The 22,709-nt window shown below is 36.8% G+C and overlaps 1 non-coding gene across 1 annotated transcript; it reads right to left on the bottom strand.

The window, feature by feature from the left end:
* Positions 1–22,072: 22,072 nt before the first annotated feature.
* Positions 22,073–22,180, bottom strand: LOC148548018 (small nucleolar RNA R71). The gene has a single exon (XR_015897727.1). It is a non-coding gene; the product is annotated as a small nucleolar RNA R71 (small nucleolar RNA).
* Between the last annotated feature and the right edge of the window lie 529 nt (positions 22,181–22,709).

Raw genomic sequence — 22,709 nt, 5'->3', positions numbered from 1 at the left:
AGGGTAGTCAGGAGCAAGCCAACTACATTGGGAATTCACCAAGAAAAAATTATGATCCATACTTAAAAATTTATAACCCTGGATGGAGAAACCACCCAAACTTTGGGTGGGGAAGTGAGCAAGATCAAAACCAAGACCAGAGACATTACAACTCCAAGAACAATGCAGCTCACCAGCAATTCACCCAGAGGACATCTCAACACCCCCACAACAACACTTCTCCACATACTTATCAAAACCAAAACAGCACGTCTGCCCCGAATCACTCATCAATTGATGACAAGCTCTCTAAGATTGAAGCCTTACTTGAAGGAATATGCCAAGAGATTCAAGAAAATAAGGTGTTCAAAGAGGAGGTGCGAGCCAATATTAAGAACCAGGGAGAGACCATTAGTAAGCTGGAATTCCAAGTGGGATATTTAGCTGTGAAGATTCCCAAACCTACTGATAGCTTCCCAAGTGACACGGAGAAAAACCCCAAAGGAGAAGCCAAGAAAGAAAGATGGGAAGATTGCAAAATGGTGACTACAAGTGATCAAGAGATTGAAGACAAGCAAAGCAAAGTGTGCAAACATCCTGAAGACAACTCAACAAAGGAGGAGGATAGAGATCACAAAGAACCAGAAATCTCACAACAAGAGCTGCTAAAGCTCTATGCACCATTCCCTCAACTGCTCAATAGTGCTGTGGGAAAAAGAATATACTCAAGGTTCCTAGACTTGTTTGTATCTCTGCATGTGAACATACCATTCATCAAGGCAATTCAACAAATGCCTGCATTCACAAGTATATGAAGGAACTTCTTCCCAGGAAAAGCTCACTCAAGGGAGGGCAGACTATAGTGATGAACAAGGAATGTAGTGCCCTTATTCAACCTGAGTTACCTACAAAAAGAAGAGACCCAGGAAGTTTTCATATCCCTTGTGCCATAGGTGAAAACATGTTCGACAGAGCACTATGTGATTTAGGGGCCAGCATCAACTTACTGCCCTTATCCTTGGTGAAGAGGCTGCAGATCAATGAGATAATGCCCACAGATGTCATTATCAGACTGGCTGATAAAACTCAGAAGCAAGCAATAGGAGTGGTGGAAAATGTGTTGCTAAAGGTTGGGAAGTACTTTCTCCCAACAGACTTTGTCGTTCTGGACATGGAAGAGAGTCACACTCATCCAATCATATTGGGAAGACCATTCCTAGCTACGGCCAGAGCACTTATTGATGTAGAGAAAGGGGAGCTAATATTGAGAATCCATCATGAACGACTCAGCTTCAATGTTTTCAAACTCTCACAAGAAACAGATCAAGAGGACAAGGAACTAAGCACAAATGATAATGAGACATTGAAGGAGGAAACAAGCACTGAAGCACAGCCAGTTCATTCTGAGATCCTCTTAACTGACAAACAAGGAAAACAACAATTGCCACAGCTCAAGAAAAAGTTGGAGGAACCTAAACCTCTAGAGGCAGGTGAAGACAGCACCACAGCTCCTTTAGAAAAAGAGGTCACCAAGGGGAAGGCAACCTCAAAAGAAACAAAGAAGAAGGTACCAAGAGGGTGGAAGAACAAGAAGATCCCTACGGAAGACTTCTCTCCAGGGGATAGAGTTGTCTCAGCCTACTTCCCAGATATTCCCCCCAATCTCCCTACTGTGCCATCTCAATTACCCAAGGTCTTCACTATCAATAGAGTTCTTTCCCTGGAACATGTGGAGATTATTGATCCAACCAATGGATATAAGTCCACAGCAAGAGGGGAGGACTTTAAGCACTACCAACCACCATGATGAAGGAAAAACGTCAAGCTAGTGACGCTAAAGAAGCGCTTCATGGGAGGCAACCCATGTTTTATATGCTTTCAGATGATAATGAATAAGTCAATCTTTATGAGCTTCAATCCAAACTTAACAAACAATTGGTGAAAATCTTCTTATGCAGAATATAGTGAGGAATAAGTTTGGTGTTCAAAGCAAACCAAGTTGCATGCTAGTCTTGGGATCTTTGAACACAAAACTTTCATCACAGTGATCCAAACTAAGTTTGGTGTCACCTCATGGTGCCACCAAAATGCATATAAGGACCCACCAATAGTTAGTTAGTTAGTCGGAATTCATAAACAAACAATCAAATCCTTTCTTTCATTTTTATTCTAACCGTAGATTTTTTTTTATGATATTAATTTCCTTATTTCAAATCTTTATAGGAAAGAAAAAGGAGCATTAAAAGGGATAAATTGGACAACCAAACAAAGAAGGTTCGGACACCACAAAAGAGGGAATACATTGGAAAATGTTACCATGCAACATTGAAAAAAATAGGACCCCTAGAAGACCGAGCAATCCCCATCATAAAGTGATGATCCTTGTCTTCTAGCCATGCATAACCCCAACCGTCCATCAAGTGACTATTTCATCAATCTACACCCTCCATTCCTTCACAACTTCTCTATATAAACAACCCTTGTTCGTACTACCCTTCATTGTCATCACACACCCTTCACCACTCTTCCTTTCTGTACAAGACACCCTCTATCAATTATAAACATTTTTTCCTACTCTCTTCACTGCCATAAAACCCTAAACAACCAAAAGTCTCCACAACCTTACCACCTTCACATATTAACCATCATTCATGGCATCTTCAAGTTTTAAGAGAAGGGCAGGGAAGGAACCCATAGAAGAACACCCATATGATGAGAAGAGATTTAGAAGCTTGCATCATGCATTGCAATACGGGTGGATGGTTGATAAGGAAATCATTTATGAGCTGGGATTCCAAGTTAAGAAGACTGAATGCCCCAAAATCACAGAGAAGGTAGAAAGGAGAAGATGGGAACTCCTCACTGACCCGGTCACTAAGGTGAATGCAAATCTCATAAGAGAATTTTATGCAAATGCAGTCAGGTATGATAAGAAAGATGAGTCATATACAAGCTTTGTGAGAGGAACAATGGTGGATTTTGGTCCCATGAGTGTAATGAGGGCATTGAAGCTACGGTCTATACCGTTTGAAGAAGAAAGTTATCACTCAAGATTGGACAACAACCCCAATCATGACTAGCTTTTACGAGACCTTTGTGTACCAGGAGCTGACTGGGAAAGGGGTGCTGGAAATAAACCAAAGTTCATTAAGAGAACAGACCTCACTCCTGAAGCCTAGGGGTGGTTTGAGCTAATGAGGAGGTCTATCCTCCCAGCTGCAAACAACTCGGAGGTGAATCTCGAGAGAGCAACAATGGTGCATTGTATACTCAAGGGAGGAGAAATCAAGGTTCATGAGATCATAGCTCAAGGAATTAGAAAGATGGCAGAGAAAAGTGACTCAAGAGGAACATTAGGTTACCCCAGCACCGTTTACCGAATATGCAAGAAAGCTAGGGTGGTTTTTGAAGATGAGGACCCCGTTTGGATAAAGGAAGGCATTCCAATAACGATCTGAAGGATGAATGCTGGAGCATCCCCTTTGCCTCAACGAAAGCAAAGAAAGAGGACATCCCCTCAAGTAGTGGAAGGCCAAGTCTCAGAGGGATCAGCACAACAGACCTTGGACATGCACCAATTGCAGGATGCCATTGATGGCATATCTAGACAATATTTGGAAGGCCAAGGAGCACAGAAAGAGCTTCAATTATAGATGATGGGGCAGCAAGAGGAAACACTTTCAAGATGGAGGACTCAGCAAGGTGAGTGGCAAAGGCAAATGATGGAACAGCAACTAAACCAAGGACAACAATGGGGAGAAGCATTCAACAGGATGGAACAAAGGCAAAACGAGCAACAAGAATCCACCCATAGGCTAATCAACATCCAAGCACATCAAGGGGCACACATACATGAGATGCATAGAAGACAAATAGAACAGGCAGAACTATTGGACGAGCAAAGGGCATTCGCAGAAGGAGTTTACATGAGTCAAACAGGACATCAGATAAATACTCAAGCCAGGCTCGGCTACTTAGTGGGACAGCTGCCAATATTGCATCCAGGAATAGCCAAGTATGATGAAATGAAGGATGAATTAGCACGAAAGGAAAGACAAAGGGTGGAAGAGAGTCATGAGTCAGTGAGGAAGGCACTTGAGGATTGGAAGCAAGCAAGATTGGCACGGATGCGAGGAAATGCAAGAGGAAACAAGGAGGACAAGAAAGGAAAAGAGCGTGGACATCCACAACAGTAAAAGGTGGTGGAGTTCCTTCTTTGTTCCATCTTTCTCTATGTTTTAAATAAGGAAGATCTTGTATGAAATAGAACTTGCTTCCATGTTATGTTTGAACCTTTTTCAATCATGTTATTTCTTTTTTTATTGAAGAGAGTCTATGTGTACTGGTCTTTATGTCACTGCATCATTACTTCCCTTTCTTGTAAGCTTGTCCCTTTTAAATCAAATTGAAGAAGAGAATGTTTATGTTTTTTAAAAGACCAGAGTAGGGTTCCTAATGTGGAGGTGCATTCATGAATCTTTGGGGTAGTCATAAGTTAGCTAAGTTGGTTCAACCACAAGGTTAGGAGGACAACTATCTATCCTGAATACTTGACTTTGGATATACTCATGAGACTGAGTTAATAACAAGATCCTAAGAAGAGAAAAGGGAAAGAACAATGGAAGTGAAAAACAAAAGAAAAAGAGTAAGCAACAAGGCTAGGCATCAATGGTTTTAATCTTGAGGCAAGTGTCTGTGGTGCTCCTGTGTGAGGGATCTACTTGGATGAATAAGCTCTTAGGGGTGCTTTATCACTTGGTAACTTGGGTTAACTAACCCGGGATTATCAGCTGAAAATCCACTATCAAGAGTAACCCTCACTACAGAGCATTTAGTAACCCAAAGAGATGCTGGACACCAAGGTCTCAAGAAAAGAAAATAAATAAACTATATGCCTATGGTGTGTATGTATGGGGGAGAGACTTGAGGGAGTAAGTCCTTAGGGGTGCTTCAACACCTAGCACCTTGAACCAACTGGTTCGAGAGTGTTGGCTGAAAGCTTATCTTAAAGAGTTGTCCCCTTACAGAGCACTTAGCCTAAATAACACAAATAACCCCTGAAATAACAATAAAAGGATCAATGAATAAAAGTCTCATGAGATATAAACAAAGTAAGTGTTTAGGGACATGATAAAGGTCTGAAAGCCAGTAATGGAATGAACCTAAGTTGCTATGCATGAAACCACCATAAAATCAGTAATATGACTTCCACAAGGATGACTCATTCCTCTGGATATTCCATTCATCATTCTCTTGTTCCAGTACTTGCTTAGGAACAAGCAAGCTTTAAGTTTGGTGTTGTGATGCCAGGGCATCTTGGCCAGTTTCACTGACCTTTTCTTTACTGTTTTTAGGATAGTTTCATACATTTCTTTAGGAAATAAGCTAGTTTTGGGTAAATATTCACTTATGCCTTGATTCAAGCATACATTGTGCATTTTACATAATTTCATGAGGATTTTGCATAAGTTTAGTGACAAATATTATGTTGCATTACTCATGACTTGGACTAGAGCTTTGATGCACTTTATTGCTTGATTTCAGGACCAAAAAGGAAGCAAGAAAAGGGGAGGTAACTTGCAAGATTAATGAGAAAAGTGATTGCCAATAACATTCTCAAAAAGCCATCAATGCCCACGTTAGAGAGTCACGTTAACTAAGTTAACGTGAACTCTAACGTGGAGAAGAGAAGTTGAGCCAACGTTAGTGACACTTAACATTGTCACTAACGTTGGCAATTACTCATAAGTGGCCACGTTAGAAGCCACGTTAACCTAGTTAACGTGGCCTCTAACGTTAAGGGGGGAAGAGAAGCCAACGTTAGTGACACTCAACATTGTCACTAACGTTGGCCTATGGTGCAAAGTACCATGTTAACTCCCACGTTAACTTGGTTAACGTGGGAACTAACGTAAAGGATGAAGAGTTGTCGACAACGTTAGTGACACTCAACATTGTCACTAACGTTGAAGCAACCACACAACCCCCAAGAGTCACGTTAACTTCCACGTTAACTTAGTTAACGTGGAAGCTAACGATGAGGAATGAAGGATGAGCCAACGTTAGTGACACTCAACATTGTCACTAACGTTGGGATGGCTAAAGATGGCTACGTTAGAGGCCACATTAACCTAGTTAACGTGGACTCTAATGTGAGACCCAGGGGCACATTGGAACGTTAGTGACAATGTTGAGTGTCACTAATGTTCTCGAAGGTTGGCAAGGACCACATTAGAAGCCACGTTAACCTAGTTAACGTGGGCTTTAACGTGAAACAAGAAGGGGCACACTAGAACGTTAGTGACAATGTTGAGTATCACTAACGTTCTCGAAGGATTAACAAGGCAACGTTAAAAGCCACGTTAACCTAGTTAACATGGGTTTTAACGTAAGGCAAAGGGGTACATTGGAACGTTAGTGACAATGTTAAGTGTCACTAACGTTCTCGAACTTATATTCTCACTAAATATTAACACCCCTAATGTCCTGAGCTGAAGTCTCTGCCCACTTAGCACTTTCTCTCTGCAAGTAAAGCCAAGCCCAAATGAAGAAAAGAACTGCTTCAAGCTCAAGATCCAAAGGCCCAAGACTTGAAGAGTAAACTAGAAGCTGAGAAGAGTAGTATATATAGGAGTAGCTTTGAATTGTAAAGGAGTTCTGGAGGCTGGGAAAAAGGGAACTACTCTCTGTATTTTACTTTCTTTGTAATTTCTAGTTTTATGATGTATTCTCCATCTTTGTTTTCATTTTCAAGAGCTATGAACAACTAAACCCCTTTCATTGGGTTAGGGAGCTCTGTTGTAATTTGATGGATCAATACTAATTTTCATTATTCTTCTTCTATCTTTCCTCTTGATTTTACTTGAAAGCTTTCGATCTTCATCCCATTGAGTAGTTATCTTGGAAGAGAAGCTATTCAAACTTGGATCTCTTTTGAACCTTGAAAGAGGAATGAAGAGATCAAGCTAGAAATGCTTTCTCATGCTGGACCAAATTGGGTTTGGATGGGTATGTGACTATAACCCTCTCAATACTTGGTTTGGGAAATGCATGTGGTATAATCAGTGACCATACTTCATCTCTTCTCATGAGCAATTGACCAAGGAATTGGCTATTGATCAAGATTTGAGAGATTGAATTGCAAGAAATTGTAATTCAATCACTTAAGATTGCCAAAGAGATCAATGAGTGCATTGATTGAGGAAGAGATGAAAATGAACTTGATCTGGAGAATTGCAACATCTCCTAAGCCCAATGAACTCCCCATCTCTGATCTTACCCATTCTCTTTAATTTCTATCATTTACTTTTATGAGCAAATCCCCCATTCCCATTTACAATTCTGCAATTTATTTCCAGTCATTTACTTCCAGTCCTTTAATTCTAGCATTTACTTTTCTGTTATTTACATTCCCGCCATTTTAATTTCTGCAACTCTCAACCCAAATTCTGGATTCGCTCAACTAGAACATTCTTCTAATTAAAGTTGCTTGATCAATCAATCCCTGTGGGATTTGACCTCACTCTATTGTGAGTTTTTACTTGACGACAACTTCAGTACACTTGCCGAAGGGAGATTTGTTGAGAGACAAGTTTTCCGTGCATCATAAGCATACCTAGTGACATTTTTTGAGCTTTTAAGCTTTGTGGACTATGCTTGCCATGTTTATCACTTCATGTCAATTAGGTGTTGCAAACAAACTTCCATTTCACAATTACTTAATTCTTGCTTGAATGCTTTCATGCTTCTCTATTGCTTGTTTGTTTATCTTAGCATACAAGTTTATTTTTAAGTATCTCAAGCACACTATATTGAGTGAAGTGCATGTTCTTTTGTGTAATTGTGACATAGCTTTCCATGCTAGTGTGTGTGTTCTATACCGCGCAATTTAGAATACACACACTTGTTTCCTTCACGTCACAAACTTATTCACTCACTCATTTTAGTGATTCATTACCTCATTCCAACACTCTATGCTTCCTTATTTTTTGCATTTACTTGTATTGCCATCCTGTTTTCTATTTTTTATGGATGAGTCACCATAACCAACAAGAGAAGAAGGAAAAAGAGCACGCAGTAGCCGATTGATCCACCAGTTGAAGGTGGCAACTCATGTAGTTGTTGTACCCTCCTTGCTCACCGTTGGATGCACGGAGGACCGTGCAAACCCTTAAGTGTGGGGAGATCGTCACCGATCGACGATCTTGGGTGACAATTTCTCATCCCAAACACTTGCACATTTTATTTTTTTCTTAGTTTGTATATATTTTAGAGCTTTAATTACATTCTTTCGTAGTTTATTGTATGTCTTTGCATCTACATAATAAGCTTAGTTAAAATCATAAAATTTTCTAAGAAAAACATTCTTGATAGGGCATTAACATCCAAATTGATTTGAGTTGGAACTTTTTATTGAAACTTGCTTGAAATATATTGTGAAACATGTTTTTGAGCTAAGAACACATAAGCATGTGAGTTTTGAGCCTCATTGTGTGGTTGCATCATATAACCATTATGTTCATTCTTGTGTGTGTTAGTCTCTTTTTATGTCCATTGTTTGATGTATATATGCATTTACATGATTGAGGCTATCTTTTCATTAAGCTCACTTGTCACAAATAGCCTACCCTTTTATCTTCCTTTGTTAACCAACTTTGAGCCTATGTTAATCCCCTTTAGTTCTTAATTGTAGCACATCATTGACCCTAAGTAAAAAACAATAAATGTCCCTTATTTGGATCTTTGATTATCTTAGGATAGTGACTTAGGATAGTGAGAGTGTGTATCATCTAAGTGTGGGGAATTTTGGGAACTTTGGTTGAGGTAAAAGTGGATTTTTGCACTTTTGTTGAAAATCTTGGGAATTGGGTACATACTCATGAATCAAATACTTAAACCACATGCATTGACACTCTTGTATATATTTTGTATTGAAAAAAAAAAGAGAGAAAAAGAAAATAATAAAAAGGGGACAAAATGCCCCAAAGTTTGAAAAATAAAAGAACAATGCATATGTGACATGAATTGAAAAGAATGCATGAGTGTGTGAGAAAAGTGAAGAATGGGTAGTTAGGTTGCATTTGAATTGTATAGGTTGTTATGTAGGTTAGGTGAGAGCTTAAGTTAGTCAAAGATTCAAATTTCAAGCTCACTTGACCATATGCATCCTCACCTTTACCCTAGCCCCATTACAACCATGAAAAATCCTCGTGATACTTGTATGCATACATTCAATAATTGTTGATTGTTAGATGAAAAACAAATCTTAGAAAGCTTGATTAGAAGAAAATTGGGTGAATCAACCCTAAACACTTGAGTGATTAGAGTGTATACACATTCGGTGAGTGGTTCGATTGCTCAAATTTTATGTTTCCACCTTTAATTATGTCCTTTCTTCCAAGTTGTTAATTCTTTTCAGTAACTCTAATCAATTATGGATTTGACTTGGTTAATATTGCTTTATCCCTTATGTCCATATATGCTTTCTTAGAAATTGATTTATTTTGACTAAGTAGTTGCATTCAAGTAGATAGATTACATATAGGTAGTTTTCTTGCATTGAATAAATGTAATACCCCTTGTTTCTTTCTTGAATATAGCATAAGGACATGCTATTGCTTAAGTGTGGGGATGTGATGAATCCATATTTTATTGTATTCATTTGCTCTAATTAGGTGGATTTTATCAACTTTCCTTTCATTTATTCAACGAAATAGCTTGGTTTTGTAAACTCTCCATAAATTGTGCTCAAAAGTGAAAACATGCTTTTTAGGCCTTTAATTGCTAAATTTTATTCACTTTAATTCCATTTGATTCCTTGACATGTTTGTTGAGTGATTTCAGGTTTACAAGGGCTAATATGGATTGAAGAAGTGAGGGAAAAAAAGCATGCCAAAGTGGAGAAATCATGAAGAAAAGAAGTTTGGAGCTTTCAGCAAGTGTGCGCATGCACAAATATGCTTGCGTACGCACAAGTGAGAGTCAGCAAGTGTGCGTGCGCACAACCTTACGTGCATAAGCACAAGTGGAAAATTGAAAGTGTGCATACACATACATATGTGCGTATGCACAGGTACTAGCACGTAACCTCATTAATGCAATTCGCTGGCTGCGAATTTTGGGCCCCAAAATCCAATCCAACTCATTTCTGAAGTTATTTCAACCCTAATTCAAGTGGAGGCAAGGGGGGAGCATTTAGTTTTAGGTTTTGTTATGTTGTTGCCTTAGTTTTCTAGAGAGAGAAGCTCCCCCTTCTCTCTAGAATTTAGGATTTCTTAGTTAATTTCTCTTTAATTTTAGCTTTTAATTCTTATTTTAGTGTAGTTTTCTTTATGTTTTCGTGCTCTCTTGTCTTGATCTTCTTCATTTCTCTTGTTATTTCCTTTATTTTGTCACTTTTATGTTATGAACACTCTTGTTGACTTTAATTTCATTTAATGCAAATTTATGTTTCCATGTTATTATTGCATTCTTTAGTTGTTATTTTTACTTTCTTGCATTTGATAGTTTTAGATTTTATTTTTATTGTAATTTAATATGATTTTATTTTCATGTACACCAAGTATTTGATAAAAATGCTTGGCTTAGTTTTATCTTAGTTTTTCTTCACTCTTAGCTTGGAATTGAGACTTTAGTGACCCTTGAGTCATTGATGTCCATTCTTGCTTGATATATTAGAGTAGTTGGTTGATTTGGTTTCCTCTAACACTAAGTCTCCCATTAATAGAGTTGGCTAGGACTTGAGGATTGAAATCAACTATGCCTATTTGACTTATCCTCGATGTAAGGTTGACAAAGTAGGATTAACTCTTCATAATCATCATGTGTTTGTGGTCAATGGCTAGGATAGGTAACCTTAACTCTCAATCCTTGTCAAGAGGTTTCTTAGCATTTGAATTTCCCTTTCTCTTGATCAATTGCCTTGAATTTAATTGTTTTTACTTTATTTTCATGCATGTTTATTTAATTTCTTGCTATTTACATTATTTTCTTCTCTTGCAATCCCAAACCCATTTTCCCTAATAGCCAATAATTGAGCACTTAATTGCAACTCCTAGGGAGAATAACCCGCGAGTCTAAATACTCTCGGTTAATTTGATTTGAACTGTGACTTATCTTATTTTAAAATTTGATTGAGAGTTAGTTGTTGGTTTGGACTATACTTGCAATGAAGGAATTCTATTAAGAAAATGTAGATCAATATTAATTCTTTTCATCAAGCGAAAAGCCACCAAGGTTCTCCAAAGTGGCTTCTATTGGCCCACACTCTTTAAGGATTCTAGAGAATTTGTCCGCAACTGTAACAGTTGCCAAAGAGCTGGAAATCTCCTTCATGGTCACGACATGTCTCAACAAAGGATCCTAGAGATTGAGCTGTTTGACGTATGGGGCATAGACTTTATGGGACCCTTCTCACCTTCAGACTCAAACACCTATATCCTTGTGGCAGTAGACTTTGTGTCTAAACGGGTTGAAGCAATAGCATCACCCACTAATGACACTAGAGTAGTCATGAAGTTCCTCCAAAAGAACATCTTCAGCAGATTTGCTGTCCCTAGGACACTGATTAGTGATAGAGGTACTCATTTCTGCAATAGACAGTTTGATTCTATCTTAAACCGTTACGGAGTTTGCCATAAAGTGGCAACACCATATCATCCCCATACAAATGGGCAAGCTGAAGTCTCAAATAGAGAACTAAAGTGAATCCAAGAGAGGACAGTTAGCGCCTCTAGAAAGGATTGGGCTAGAAAGCTTGATGATGCTCTATGGGCATACAGAACAGCTTTCAAAACCCTCATAGGAACATCATCATATCAATTGGTATATGGGAAATCCTATCATTCGCCATGGAACTAGAACACAAGGCCTATTGGGCAACTAGATTCCTCAACCTTGATGCTAAAGCAGCCGGAGAAAAATGGCTACTTCAACTAAATGAGTTGGATGAATTCCGACTAGCTGCATTTGAAAATGCAAAGATCTATAAAGAAAAAGCAAAAAGGTGGCATGACAGGATGATATCTTCCAGAGTCTTTGAACCAGGACAAAAGGTCCTGCTCTTCAACTCAAGACTCAAATTATTCCCTGGGAAACTCAAATCCCGTTGGAAGAGACCATATGTGATTACTAGTGTATCACCTTATGGGCACATAGAACTTCAAGGTAAAGATCCTGATAACACGTTCACTGTCAATGGACAGAGAGTCAAGCATTACCTTGAAGGAGATATTGAGCCAGGAGGCTCAACACTATTACTAAGTTAAGTACAGTGATGTCCAACTAAAGACATTAAAGAAGTACTTGTTGGAAGGCAACCTAATGATTAAATAACATAGTATTTTCTATTTTTCTAATTTTTCATGTTTAATTTAGTTTTTTATTTATTTAGTTTTAATTAACTTGCTTTTTAATGATTAGTGTTCATAAACAGTGTTTAAAAAGATAGAATGATGCAGAACAGAAAATAGAACACCCTGGAGGAAGCACCTCTCTGGTAGACAGCCTGGCGTTAAACGCCAGCCAGAGAGCCTAGCTGGGCATTCAACGCCCAAGAGAGGAGGCAGAGCCAGTGCTGAACACCAGCCAAGGGAGCCTGGATGAGCGTCCAACGCCCCATAGGGGCAGGTAGCCTGGCGTTGAACGCCATAATGGGTGCCATTCTGGGCGTTCAACGCCCAGCAAGTAGGGGCAGCAACGTTAAACGCCAAAATGCAGCTATTCTGGGTGTTTAACGCCAGTAAGACAAGCAAGGGAGGTAATTTCCAAAACCTTATCTTTTCTTCATTCAACCTATCATTTTAAATTTCAAATTTGAAATTCCATGCTTTTTAAATCAAATCTTTGTCGAATATTTCAAATTCAAATTAATTTCAAATTTAAAACATTTTCAAATCTTTTAAAATCTTTTTCAAAACTTCATATCTTTTTCAGCCAGTTTTTAAATTCTTTCAAAATATTTTCTTATCTTTAGTAATTCTTGTTCATATCCTTTATTAAAATTAAAATCGTTTTCACACTTCTTATCTTATCTTTAATATCTTTTATATCTTTTTCATATCTTTCAAGTTTAAAAACTTATATTTTTCTATCTTTTTTCAAAACTTCTTTATCTTTCTTTAAAGATTGAATTTGAAAATCCCTCCCCCCTCCCTATATATATCCATGCTCCCCTCTCCTTTATTCACCACCACTCCATTCGAATTCTCTTCTTCTCTTCTCCCTTCCTTCACTTTCTTCTTCTTCCTTTCTTATCTTTTGCTCGAGGACGAGCAAACTTTTTAAGTTTGGTGTAGAAGGAGCCCTCTTCTCCCATTGTGATTCGAATCCCATGGCTCCAAGAAGTTGCAAGACCGCTCTAAGAAACAAGAAGGAAGATAACTGACATGGCGAAAATTGGCGAGTTAAGAAATTGTTATAAGAGATACGGTGCAAGTACAGTTCGTAACCAACCAAAAATTCGCTTATCAATTTAGAAGGGATTGTCACAAAATTAAAATTAAAATACTGGGAGTATGAATCCCAGGTCGTCTCCCAACGAGTTGCAGAAAGATGTGCTTTTTTATTAATCAGATATTTTCTAAAAAAATGGTTTGAGTTGATAAATAGGAAATTAAATCAAAGAATTTATAAAATTTAAATAAAAACCTTGACTGGGAGTAGATTAGTTGGAAGCCCTATTGATGAGCGGATAATTTATACGCTTTTTGGCATTGTATTTAGTATGTTTTTAGTAGGATCTAGTTACTTTTAGGGATGTTTTCATTAGTTTTTATGTTAAATTCACATTTCTGGACTTTACTATGAGTTTGTGTGTTTTTCTGTGATTTCAGGTATTTTCTGGCTGAAATTGAGGGACTTGAGCAAAAATCAGATTCAGAGGTTGAAGAAGGACTGCTGATGCTGTTGGATTCTGACCTCCCTGCACTCAAAATGGATTTTCTGGAGCTACAGAACTCAAAATGGCGCGCTTCCAATTGCATTGGAAAGTGGACATCCAGGGCTTTCCAGCAATTTATAATAGTCCATACTTTGCCCAAGTTTAGACGATGCAAACTGGCGTTCAATGCCAGCTCTCTGCCCAATTCTGGCGTCCAGCGCCAGAAACAAGTTGCAAAGTGGAGTTCACACTACAAGAAAAACACCCATTCAGGTACACTTGAAAAGTGTAGCCAAAAGTGAAAAAAAATGATGCCTTAGGCTACGGCTACGCTTTTTGGGCTACGGCTACGCTTTTTGGGGTGATTCCTATTCGGCCGTTGCCTATTCTCAAAGGCTACGCTTTTCTGCACCAAAGGCTACGCTTTTGGCGTTTGGGAATAGGCTACGCTTTTCAAGTGATGCTGTCCAGGACCAAAGGCTACGCTTTTCAGCTTTCATTTTTCCAGAATAGGCTACGCTTTTCAACGCTATTGCATCACTTGTAAAGCGTAGCCACATTGTATACCATAGCTACTTTTTATAAGCGTAGCCTTAGATCCCTCTTTTTTTTTTGTATACTATAGCTACTGTATATAAGTGTAGCCTTAGGTCCCTCATTATTTTTTTTATTTTCTATATATATATTCTAATAATTTTTTTTTCTAAAACCTAATATTTAGTAATATGATTATATATATAAATCTATTTTTTTAATTAAATTAGTTAAAAATTATAAAAAAAATAAATACATAATAATACCATACAATATTCTTTAAATAATAAAAATTATCCAATAACAAAATATATTTATAATGAACTAAAAATATTGGGATGATCATAAATGAGTATTCATACATCTCACACTAAATTAAACATACCCATATCAAAATATACATTAGACCACTTAGAATTTACTACTAATAAACTATAAAAAACCAAAATATTGTATCCTACATAAGTATCTTCTAATAAAAGTTATTAACCTTCTGATAGAAGAGAAAAAAATCTTGTTCTTTAAATATTTTGTTCGACGGAAGATCGTATTTGGGAGATTTCTGGTTCTTCATCTGCCTCAAATCTTATTCTGTAGGTTCTGGCAACTACAAAAGAAAAAAATCAAAATTATATATCACTTACTAAACCCCTTAAAGCTTAAATTTGAAAGCATACATAGCACAAAAATGGAAAAAAATGAAATTCACAAACAAAATCAGAAACAAGGTAAAGAAGTGTATATCATACCAATTCAATGTGACCCTGAGGGGAATAGAAAACTCTGTCTTGAAACAAGGAACATCCATTAATGGCCCTGCACAGCCTCCATATCTCTTTAAACAAATCATCACCAGCCCCATCTGCCACAAAACAAAACACAAACATGTTGGAAACTTTGCATGGTTTTTTTTAGACCAAAAGTTGGTAACTTTTTTCTCTCATTTTTGCATTAAGCTCTTCCTTAGTAACCTCCATGTTCACAAGGCAAAAAGGGTCATTCACTTCATATTGAAAAATTAAAGGAAAACATTAAAAATGAAGGGTCCCAACAACATTAGTCGATTGCTAAAAGAACACAGACATTACTCTTTTTCAGCTCAACACTCACATTAACCAAACATGGTAACAACAAAACCACATGAAAATAAATAAATAAGTGGGAGATATTGAGCCTAACTTATTTGAGAATAAGCATACTCAATGGAAAGGTTTCTGTCATTTAATCACCAAATACAACTAAAATCAATATCTAGCTATTCTAACCCTTACCTCTTTGTTGATCAAATACAAAAGACTTGTCCTTGTTTTTCTCTTGAGCCCAAACCTTAACCGTTCCAAGAACCAGAATTTTGGTTACATTTCACAAGGCCATTCGACCAAATTAAACACAGAGGAGAGAGAATCACTCACCTCTCTTTGCTTGTGGTGGTAGTTGTGTTAAAAGAAATTGAATAAACTGAAAAAAATGCAGCAAGAGAATTATCAGAATTTTGAATTAGAGGAGAAAAGAAAGAAGATGAAGTCGCTGTCCTCACCTAGCAAAGAAACTCGAAGAACAGTTGGGTGAGTGGAACGCAGCTCCCTCTTAAGCTTCAGTCAGCTCCCTCCTGACTTTGAACGAGGTTTACTTCCACTTGCTAGCGGGTTATCACCTATAATTAGCAATTTAGCACATTAGTGAAGCTCATAAAACCACACAAGCAACATTGTCAAAATACAATTTTGTATAATTGATTTTAGGTATAATTAATTCTAACATAACTGGTTTTTATGTCTGCTACTTCCTCTCAATGTAATTCTAACACAGTAAAAATTTTCACTTCGATCCAAATTGATTCTAGAGACAAGAATTTGATTCTAGTTGAGAAAAATCAAACATAGATTAAAAAGGAGGTTCCAATTTCTAAACATGTAAGTATAGCCAATCAGATAAGAGGAAGTTCTAACTTTTGCAATCCATTATCCATATATGCATCCAAAGATGATATCACCTGAGGATGTTGCTCTAAAATTTGCAATTTGAAAAGCAAAACAACCAGCATTACACACACTAGAAACTTGTTTTTGCAGTCATCCACTACCCTGCATCAGATAAAAGTGTGCACCTGCTCTGTATTCTTCATAGTAGAAACCTTTTCCCATAAGGTTCTTGAGAAGCTTAGTGAGTTTGGCCTACAAGTGATCGAATCACAGTAATAATAAGTTAACTATAATAATTAAAAAAGAAAACTCAAGTAATAACAACATAAATTAGAGATGTAAGATTCTACTTGAAAGGGTACCAAAAATTTTCAATCAATCCCACTTGAAAGACACAAGATTTTGCAAAACCACTATTTTTCAATATGTATATTTATAAACCAATTTGCAAAAACTAGTTTCAAATTCTAATGCGAAAGAAACCAAATTTACTCACAGAAATTAATTTTCATGAATTGAAATTTAAAAGACGAAACTGAATCATAGGTAAAATCTGAGAAAGTAAACACAAAGTACTAAAAAAAATGACTAAAAGGAATACTCCTATTATTACTAATTAAAAAGGCCCCAAAGTTTGATTTAGTGGCTTTATTAGTTCACTGAGGAATTTTCTTCACTCTTGCACACCAAGAGCCTGGCTGTTCTCAATAAACAGGTAGGTAAATGAGCATTGGAATTTGGAATCGGTAGCAGCAAGTCTTATGAATGAATCTGAGATTTGATATTATAATTTTTAATTATAGTTGATAAGAAGAAAGATGGTTAAAAGTGCCAAAAAAAGCATAAAGTAGAAAGCTAGCAAATCAGAAATCTATGGGAATCTGCAGGCTGTGTTTATAGAAATGGATAGCACTCAAGATATAAGCATAAGCCTTCAAACCTTGTCCCAATTGAAGAATAGCTAAGTTTATATTATTCATCTTGAATTGTGATTTTTCACAGAATCATTCAGTGGCGAAAGAACTAGCTGAATTAAATAAATCATAAACTCACCCAGATTTATGAACTTGAAATAAATAAATCAAAGTAGACATAATAAATAAATTAATAACAGTGACAAGCATACGCAAACCCAGATTTTCTTTGCTTGTGGAAAATTGTTAGTAGCATTGCATATAATATAGGTCACTAGAATTGATATGATTCTTTGAAAAATCACTAAGAAAAATCACTGTAAGGACACTATTCTATTCTTTATCAGAAGGTTAAACAACGCAGCTTCATTAACAAATAATCTAACAATACTCATTAATATCTTAAACCACGTAGCTTCATCAATTCATAGAACCCCCAAATTAAAACCCATATTTCACAGATTAAAACCCCCAAATTAAAACCCCTAAAATCAGAACCCTAAACCTCTGAAATTTCAGAACCAAATAGAAATCAATACATACATAATCAACACGGAGATGACGATGATGAGAAGCACGGAGATGACGATGGTGAGGGCGGCGCAGCGATGATTTGTGCAGAACGGCGAAGAAGAGCGATGGTCTATGCAGTGGTGACAATGGCAAAGGTGATGAGCGACGATGGTGAACGGTGAGTGGTGACTGGCGGTGAGTGGTTACTAGGTGGCGATGGTCAACAGCGATGGTAAGAATGGCGAAGGTGAGAGTTGTGCGCGACAGGGTTGGTGAAGGTAAGGGCGGCGCAGCGACGAGATGATGATGGTAAGGGTGGCGCAGCGACGAGGAGGAGGGCGAAGAGAAGCGACGGTGAGTGGTGAGTGAGAGGGTTTCTGTAGCGAGAGTGTTTCTTCAATGGTGAGCTTTGGAGGGTTCTAAAAGGGAATCGAGATGAAGGCTAAGACTGGGTTTTGGATTTGGAGGGACAAAAATTTAATTAAGTGTGTGAGTTTTGCTTTCAAAAACTGAGGAAAAAAATTTATTAAGTGTCAAATGTTTTGCTCTAGATACATTAGGCATCACTTTTGAAGTGCACCCAAAACTTTATAAATAGGCTACTCTTTAAAAGCGTTCTCTTAGATACAAAAAGTGAACCCATAAATATTAACATACAGCTACGCTTTTTAAGTGATTTCTATAATACCTAAGGCTACACTTTTTAAATGATGCCAAAATTGTTTTTCCTTTTCTCTTATAAAAAGGCATCACTGAAAAAAGCGTTGCCTATTCTATGAATAGGCTACGCTTTTTAAATGTAGCTTAAAAAAAGTGTGGCTGAATAGGTATTTTTCTTGTAGTGTCAACGCCCAAACTGGCACAAAAGCTGGCGTTCAACTCCAAGAATGACCTCTCCACGTGTAGACTTCAAGCTCAGCCCAAGCACACACCAAGTGGGCCCCGGAAGTGGATTTATGCATCAATTACTTACTTCTGTAAACCCTAGTAGTTAGTTTATTATAAATAGGACCTTTTACTATTGTATTAGACATCCTGGATTGTATATTTTGATCCTGTGATCACGTTTTGGGGGCTGGCCTCTCGGCCATGCCTGGACCTTCCTCACTTATGTATTTTCAACGGTAGAGTTTCTACACTCCATAGATTAAGGTGTGGAGCTCTGTTGTTCCTTAAAGATTAATGCAAAGTACTACTGTTTTTCTATTCAATTCATCTTATTTCGCTTCTAAGATATTCATTCGCACTTCAACCTGAATGTGATGAACGTGACAATCATCATCATTCCTTATGAACGCGTGCCTGACAACCACCTCCGTTCTACCTTAGATTGAATGAGTGTCTCTTAGATCTCTTAATCGGAATCTTCGTGGTGTAAGCTAGAATGATGGCGGCATTCAAGAGAATCCGGAAAGTCTAAACCTTGTCTGTGGTATTCCGAGTAGGATTCAATGATTGAATGACTGTGACGAGCTTCAAACTCGCGAGTGCTGGGCATAGTGACAGACGCAAAAGGAGGGTGAATCCTATTCCAGCATGATCGGGAACCTCAGATGATTAGCCGTGCCGTGACAGGGCATCTTGGACCATTTTCACAAGAGGAGGGGATGTAGCCACTGACAACGGTGATGCCCTTGCATAAAGCCAGCCATAGAAAGGAGTAAGACGGATTGGATGAAGACAGTAGGAAAGCAGAGGTTCAGAGGAATAAATGCATCTCCATACGCTTATCTGAAATTCTCACCAATGATTTACATAAGTATTTCTATCCTTATTTTAGTATTAATTTCAAAAACTCTATAACTATTTTACTTGGAAGACCCAGTGCACTTGCTGGTTAGTTATGCGAAGTTGTGAAGATATGTTTAGACCATGGTTTTGTGCATCCGTTTTTGGTGCCATTGCCAGGGAATCAACTTCGAACAACAATTCAGAACCTGAGTAACAATTTCGCATACCATGTTTTTGGCGCCGTTGCCGGGGATTGTTCGAGTTTGGACAACTGACGGTTCATCTTGTTGCTCAGATTAGGTAATTTTCTTTTTGTTTTGTTTTCAAAAATTTTTCAAAAATTTTTCAAAAATTTCTCATCTGTTTTCGAAAAAAAAAAACAAAAATGTTTTCAAAAAAATATATATATTTTTCTTCAGAATTTTTAAGAATGAATTCTAGTGTTTCATGAAACATGTTGAATCCTATCTGGCTGTAAAGCCATACCCAAACTGCTTTAGGATTGGTCTTCAACTAATCACCTCAATGGATGTAATTTACATACTAGAGCTTGGCTGGCTGTTAAGCCATGTCTAACCCTTTGATTGGAGCTTTAGACTAAAGAGCATAAGATTCCTGGAATTCATATTAAAAATTTTGGAATCCTTATTTTTCTTTTTCAAAATGATTTTCGAAAAAAATTAAAAGAAAATAGAAAAAAAAATAGAAAATCATAAAAATAAAAAATATTTTGTGTTTCTTATTTGAGTCTTGAGTCATGTTATAAGTTTGGTGTCAATTGCATGTGCATCTTGCATTTATTTGAAAATTCATGCATTCATAGTGTTCTTCATGATCTTCAAGTTGTTCTTGGTAAGTCTTCTTGTTTGATCTTTGCATTTGCATGTTTTGTGTCTTTTCTTGTTTTTCATATGCATTCCTGAATTCTTTATGTCTAAGCATTAAAGAATTCTAAGTTTGGTGTCTTGCATGTTTTCTTTGCATTAAAAAATTTTCAAAAATGTGTTATTGATGTTCATCATGATCTTCATAGTGTTCTTGGTGTTCATCTTGACATTCATAGCATTCTTGCATGCATTCATTGTTTTGATCCATAACTTTCATGCATTGCATCATTTTTCTTGTTTTTCTCTCTCATCATAAAAATTCAAAAATAAAAAAAATATCTTTCCCTTTTTCTCTCTTAAAATTTCGAAAATTAGATTTGAATTTTTCAAAAATTTTTAAAATCTAGTTGTTTTTATGAGTCAAATCAAATTTTCAATTTAAAAATCTTATCTTTTTCAAAATCTTTTTCAAAAATCAAATCTTTTTCATTTTTCTTAGTTATTTTCGAAAATTATAAAAATATTTTTCAAAAATCTTTTTCTTAATTTTATATCATAATTTTCGAAAATAACATCATCAATTAATGTTTTGATTCAAAAATTTCAAGTTTGTTACTTGCTTGTTAAGAAAGATTCAAACTTTAAGTTCTAGAATCATATCTTGTGATTTCTTGTAAATCAAGTTATTAATTGAGATTTTAAAAATCAAATTTTTTTCAAAAACTAATTTCTATCATATCTTTTCAAAAATATCTTCTTATCTTACCTTTTTCAAAAATTTGATTTCAAAATATCTTTTCTAACTTCTTATCTTCTTATCTTTTCAAAATTGATTTTCAAATTTGTTTCAACTAACTAACTAACTTTTTGTTTGTTTCTCATCTTTTTCAAAACCACCTAACTAACTCTCTCTCTCTATTTTCGAAAATATCTTCCCCCTTTTTTTTCAAAAATTTCTTTTTAATTAACTAATTATTTTATTTTTTTATTTGAATTTTCGAAAAAAAACTGCTAACCTTTTTCAAAATTATTTTCGAAAATCCTCTCCCTCTCTCATCTTATTCTATTCATTTATTCATCTACTAACATCTCTTCCTCACATTACTCCCCAAATTCGAACCCCCTCTTCTATCTGTGTTCGAATTTTTTCTTCTATTCTTCTTCTACTAACAATAAGGAAACTCTTTACTGTGACATAGAGGATTCTTCTTCTTTTCTTTTTCTCTTCTCTTTCTTATGAGCAGGGACAAAGAAAAAGGCATTCTTGTTGAAGCTGATCCAGAACCTGAAAGGACTCTGAAGAGAAAACTAAGAGAAGCTAAATTACAACAATCCAGAGTCAACCTTATTGAAAATTTTGAACAAGTAAAGGAGATGGCAGCCGAACCCAACAACAATAATGCAAGGAGAATGCTTGGTGACTTTACTGCACCTAATTCCAATTTACATGGAAGAAGCATCTCCATTCCTACCATTGGAGCAAACAATTTTGAGCTGAAACCTCAGCTAGTTTCTCTGATGCAGCAGAACTGCAAGTTTCATGGACTTCCATCTGAAGATCCTTTTCAGTTCTTAACTGAATTCTTGCAGATCTGTGATACTGTTAAGAATAATGGAGTAGATCCTGAAGTCTACAGGCTCATGCTTTTCCCTTTTGCTGTAAGAGACAGAGCTAGAATATGGTTGGACTCTCAACCCAAAGACAACCTGAACTCTTGGGATAAACTGGTCACGGCTTTCTTAGCCAAGTTCTTTCCTCCTCAAAAGCTGAGCAAGCTTAGAGCTGATGTTCAAACCTTCAGACAGAAAGAAGGTGAATCCCTCTATGAAGCTTGGGAAAGATACAAGCAGCTGACCAAAAAGTGTCCTTCTGACATGCTTTCAGAATGGACCATCCTGGATATATTCTATGATGGTTTATCTGAGCTATCAAAGATGTCATTGGATACTTCTACAGGTGGATCCATTCACCTAAAGAAAACACCTGCAGAAGCTCAAGAACTCATTGACATGGTTGCTAATAACCATTTTATGTACACTTCTGAGAGGAATCATGTGAGTAATGGGACGCCTATGAAGAAGGGAGTTCTTGAAATTGATACTCTGAATGCCATATTGGCTCAGAATAAAATATTGACTCAGCAAGTCAATATGATTTCTCAGAGTCTGAATGGAATGCAAGCTGCATCCAACAGTACTCAAGAGGCATCTTCTGAGGAAGAAGCTTATGATCCTGAGAACCCTGCAATAGCAGAGTTAAAATACATGGGTGAACCATATGAAAACACCTACAATCCATCATGGAGAAATCACCCAAATCTCTCATGAAAGGATCAAAAGCCTCAACAAGGCTTTAATAATGGTGGAAGAAACAGGTTTAGCAATAGCAAGCCTTTTCCATCATCCACTC

This window comes from Arachis ipaensis, chromosome B8, assembly GCF_059453495.1.
Source record: "Arachis ipaensis isolate K30076 ecotype BB chromosome B8, ASM5945349v1, whole genome shotgun sequence".
In the NCBI taxonomy this organism is placed as follows: Eukaryota; Viridiplantae; Streptophyta; class Magnoliopsida; order Fabales; family Fabaceae; genus Arachis; species Arachis ipaensis.
Note: the sequence above shows the minus strand (reverse complement) of the source record. Positions and strands in the feature narration are given on the sequence as shown.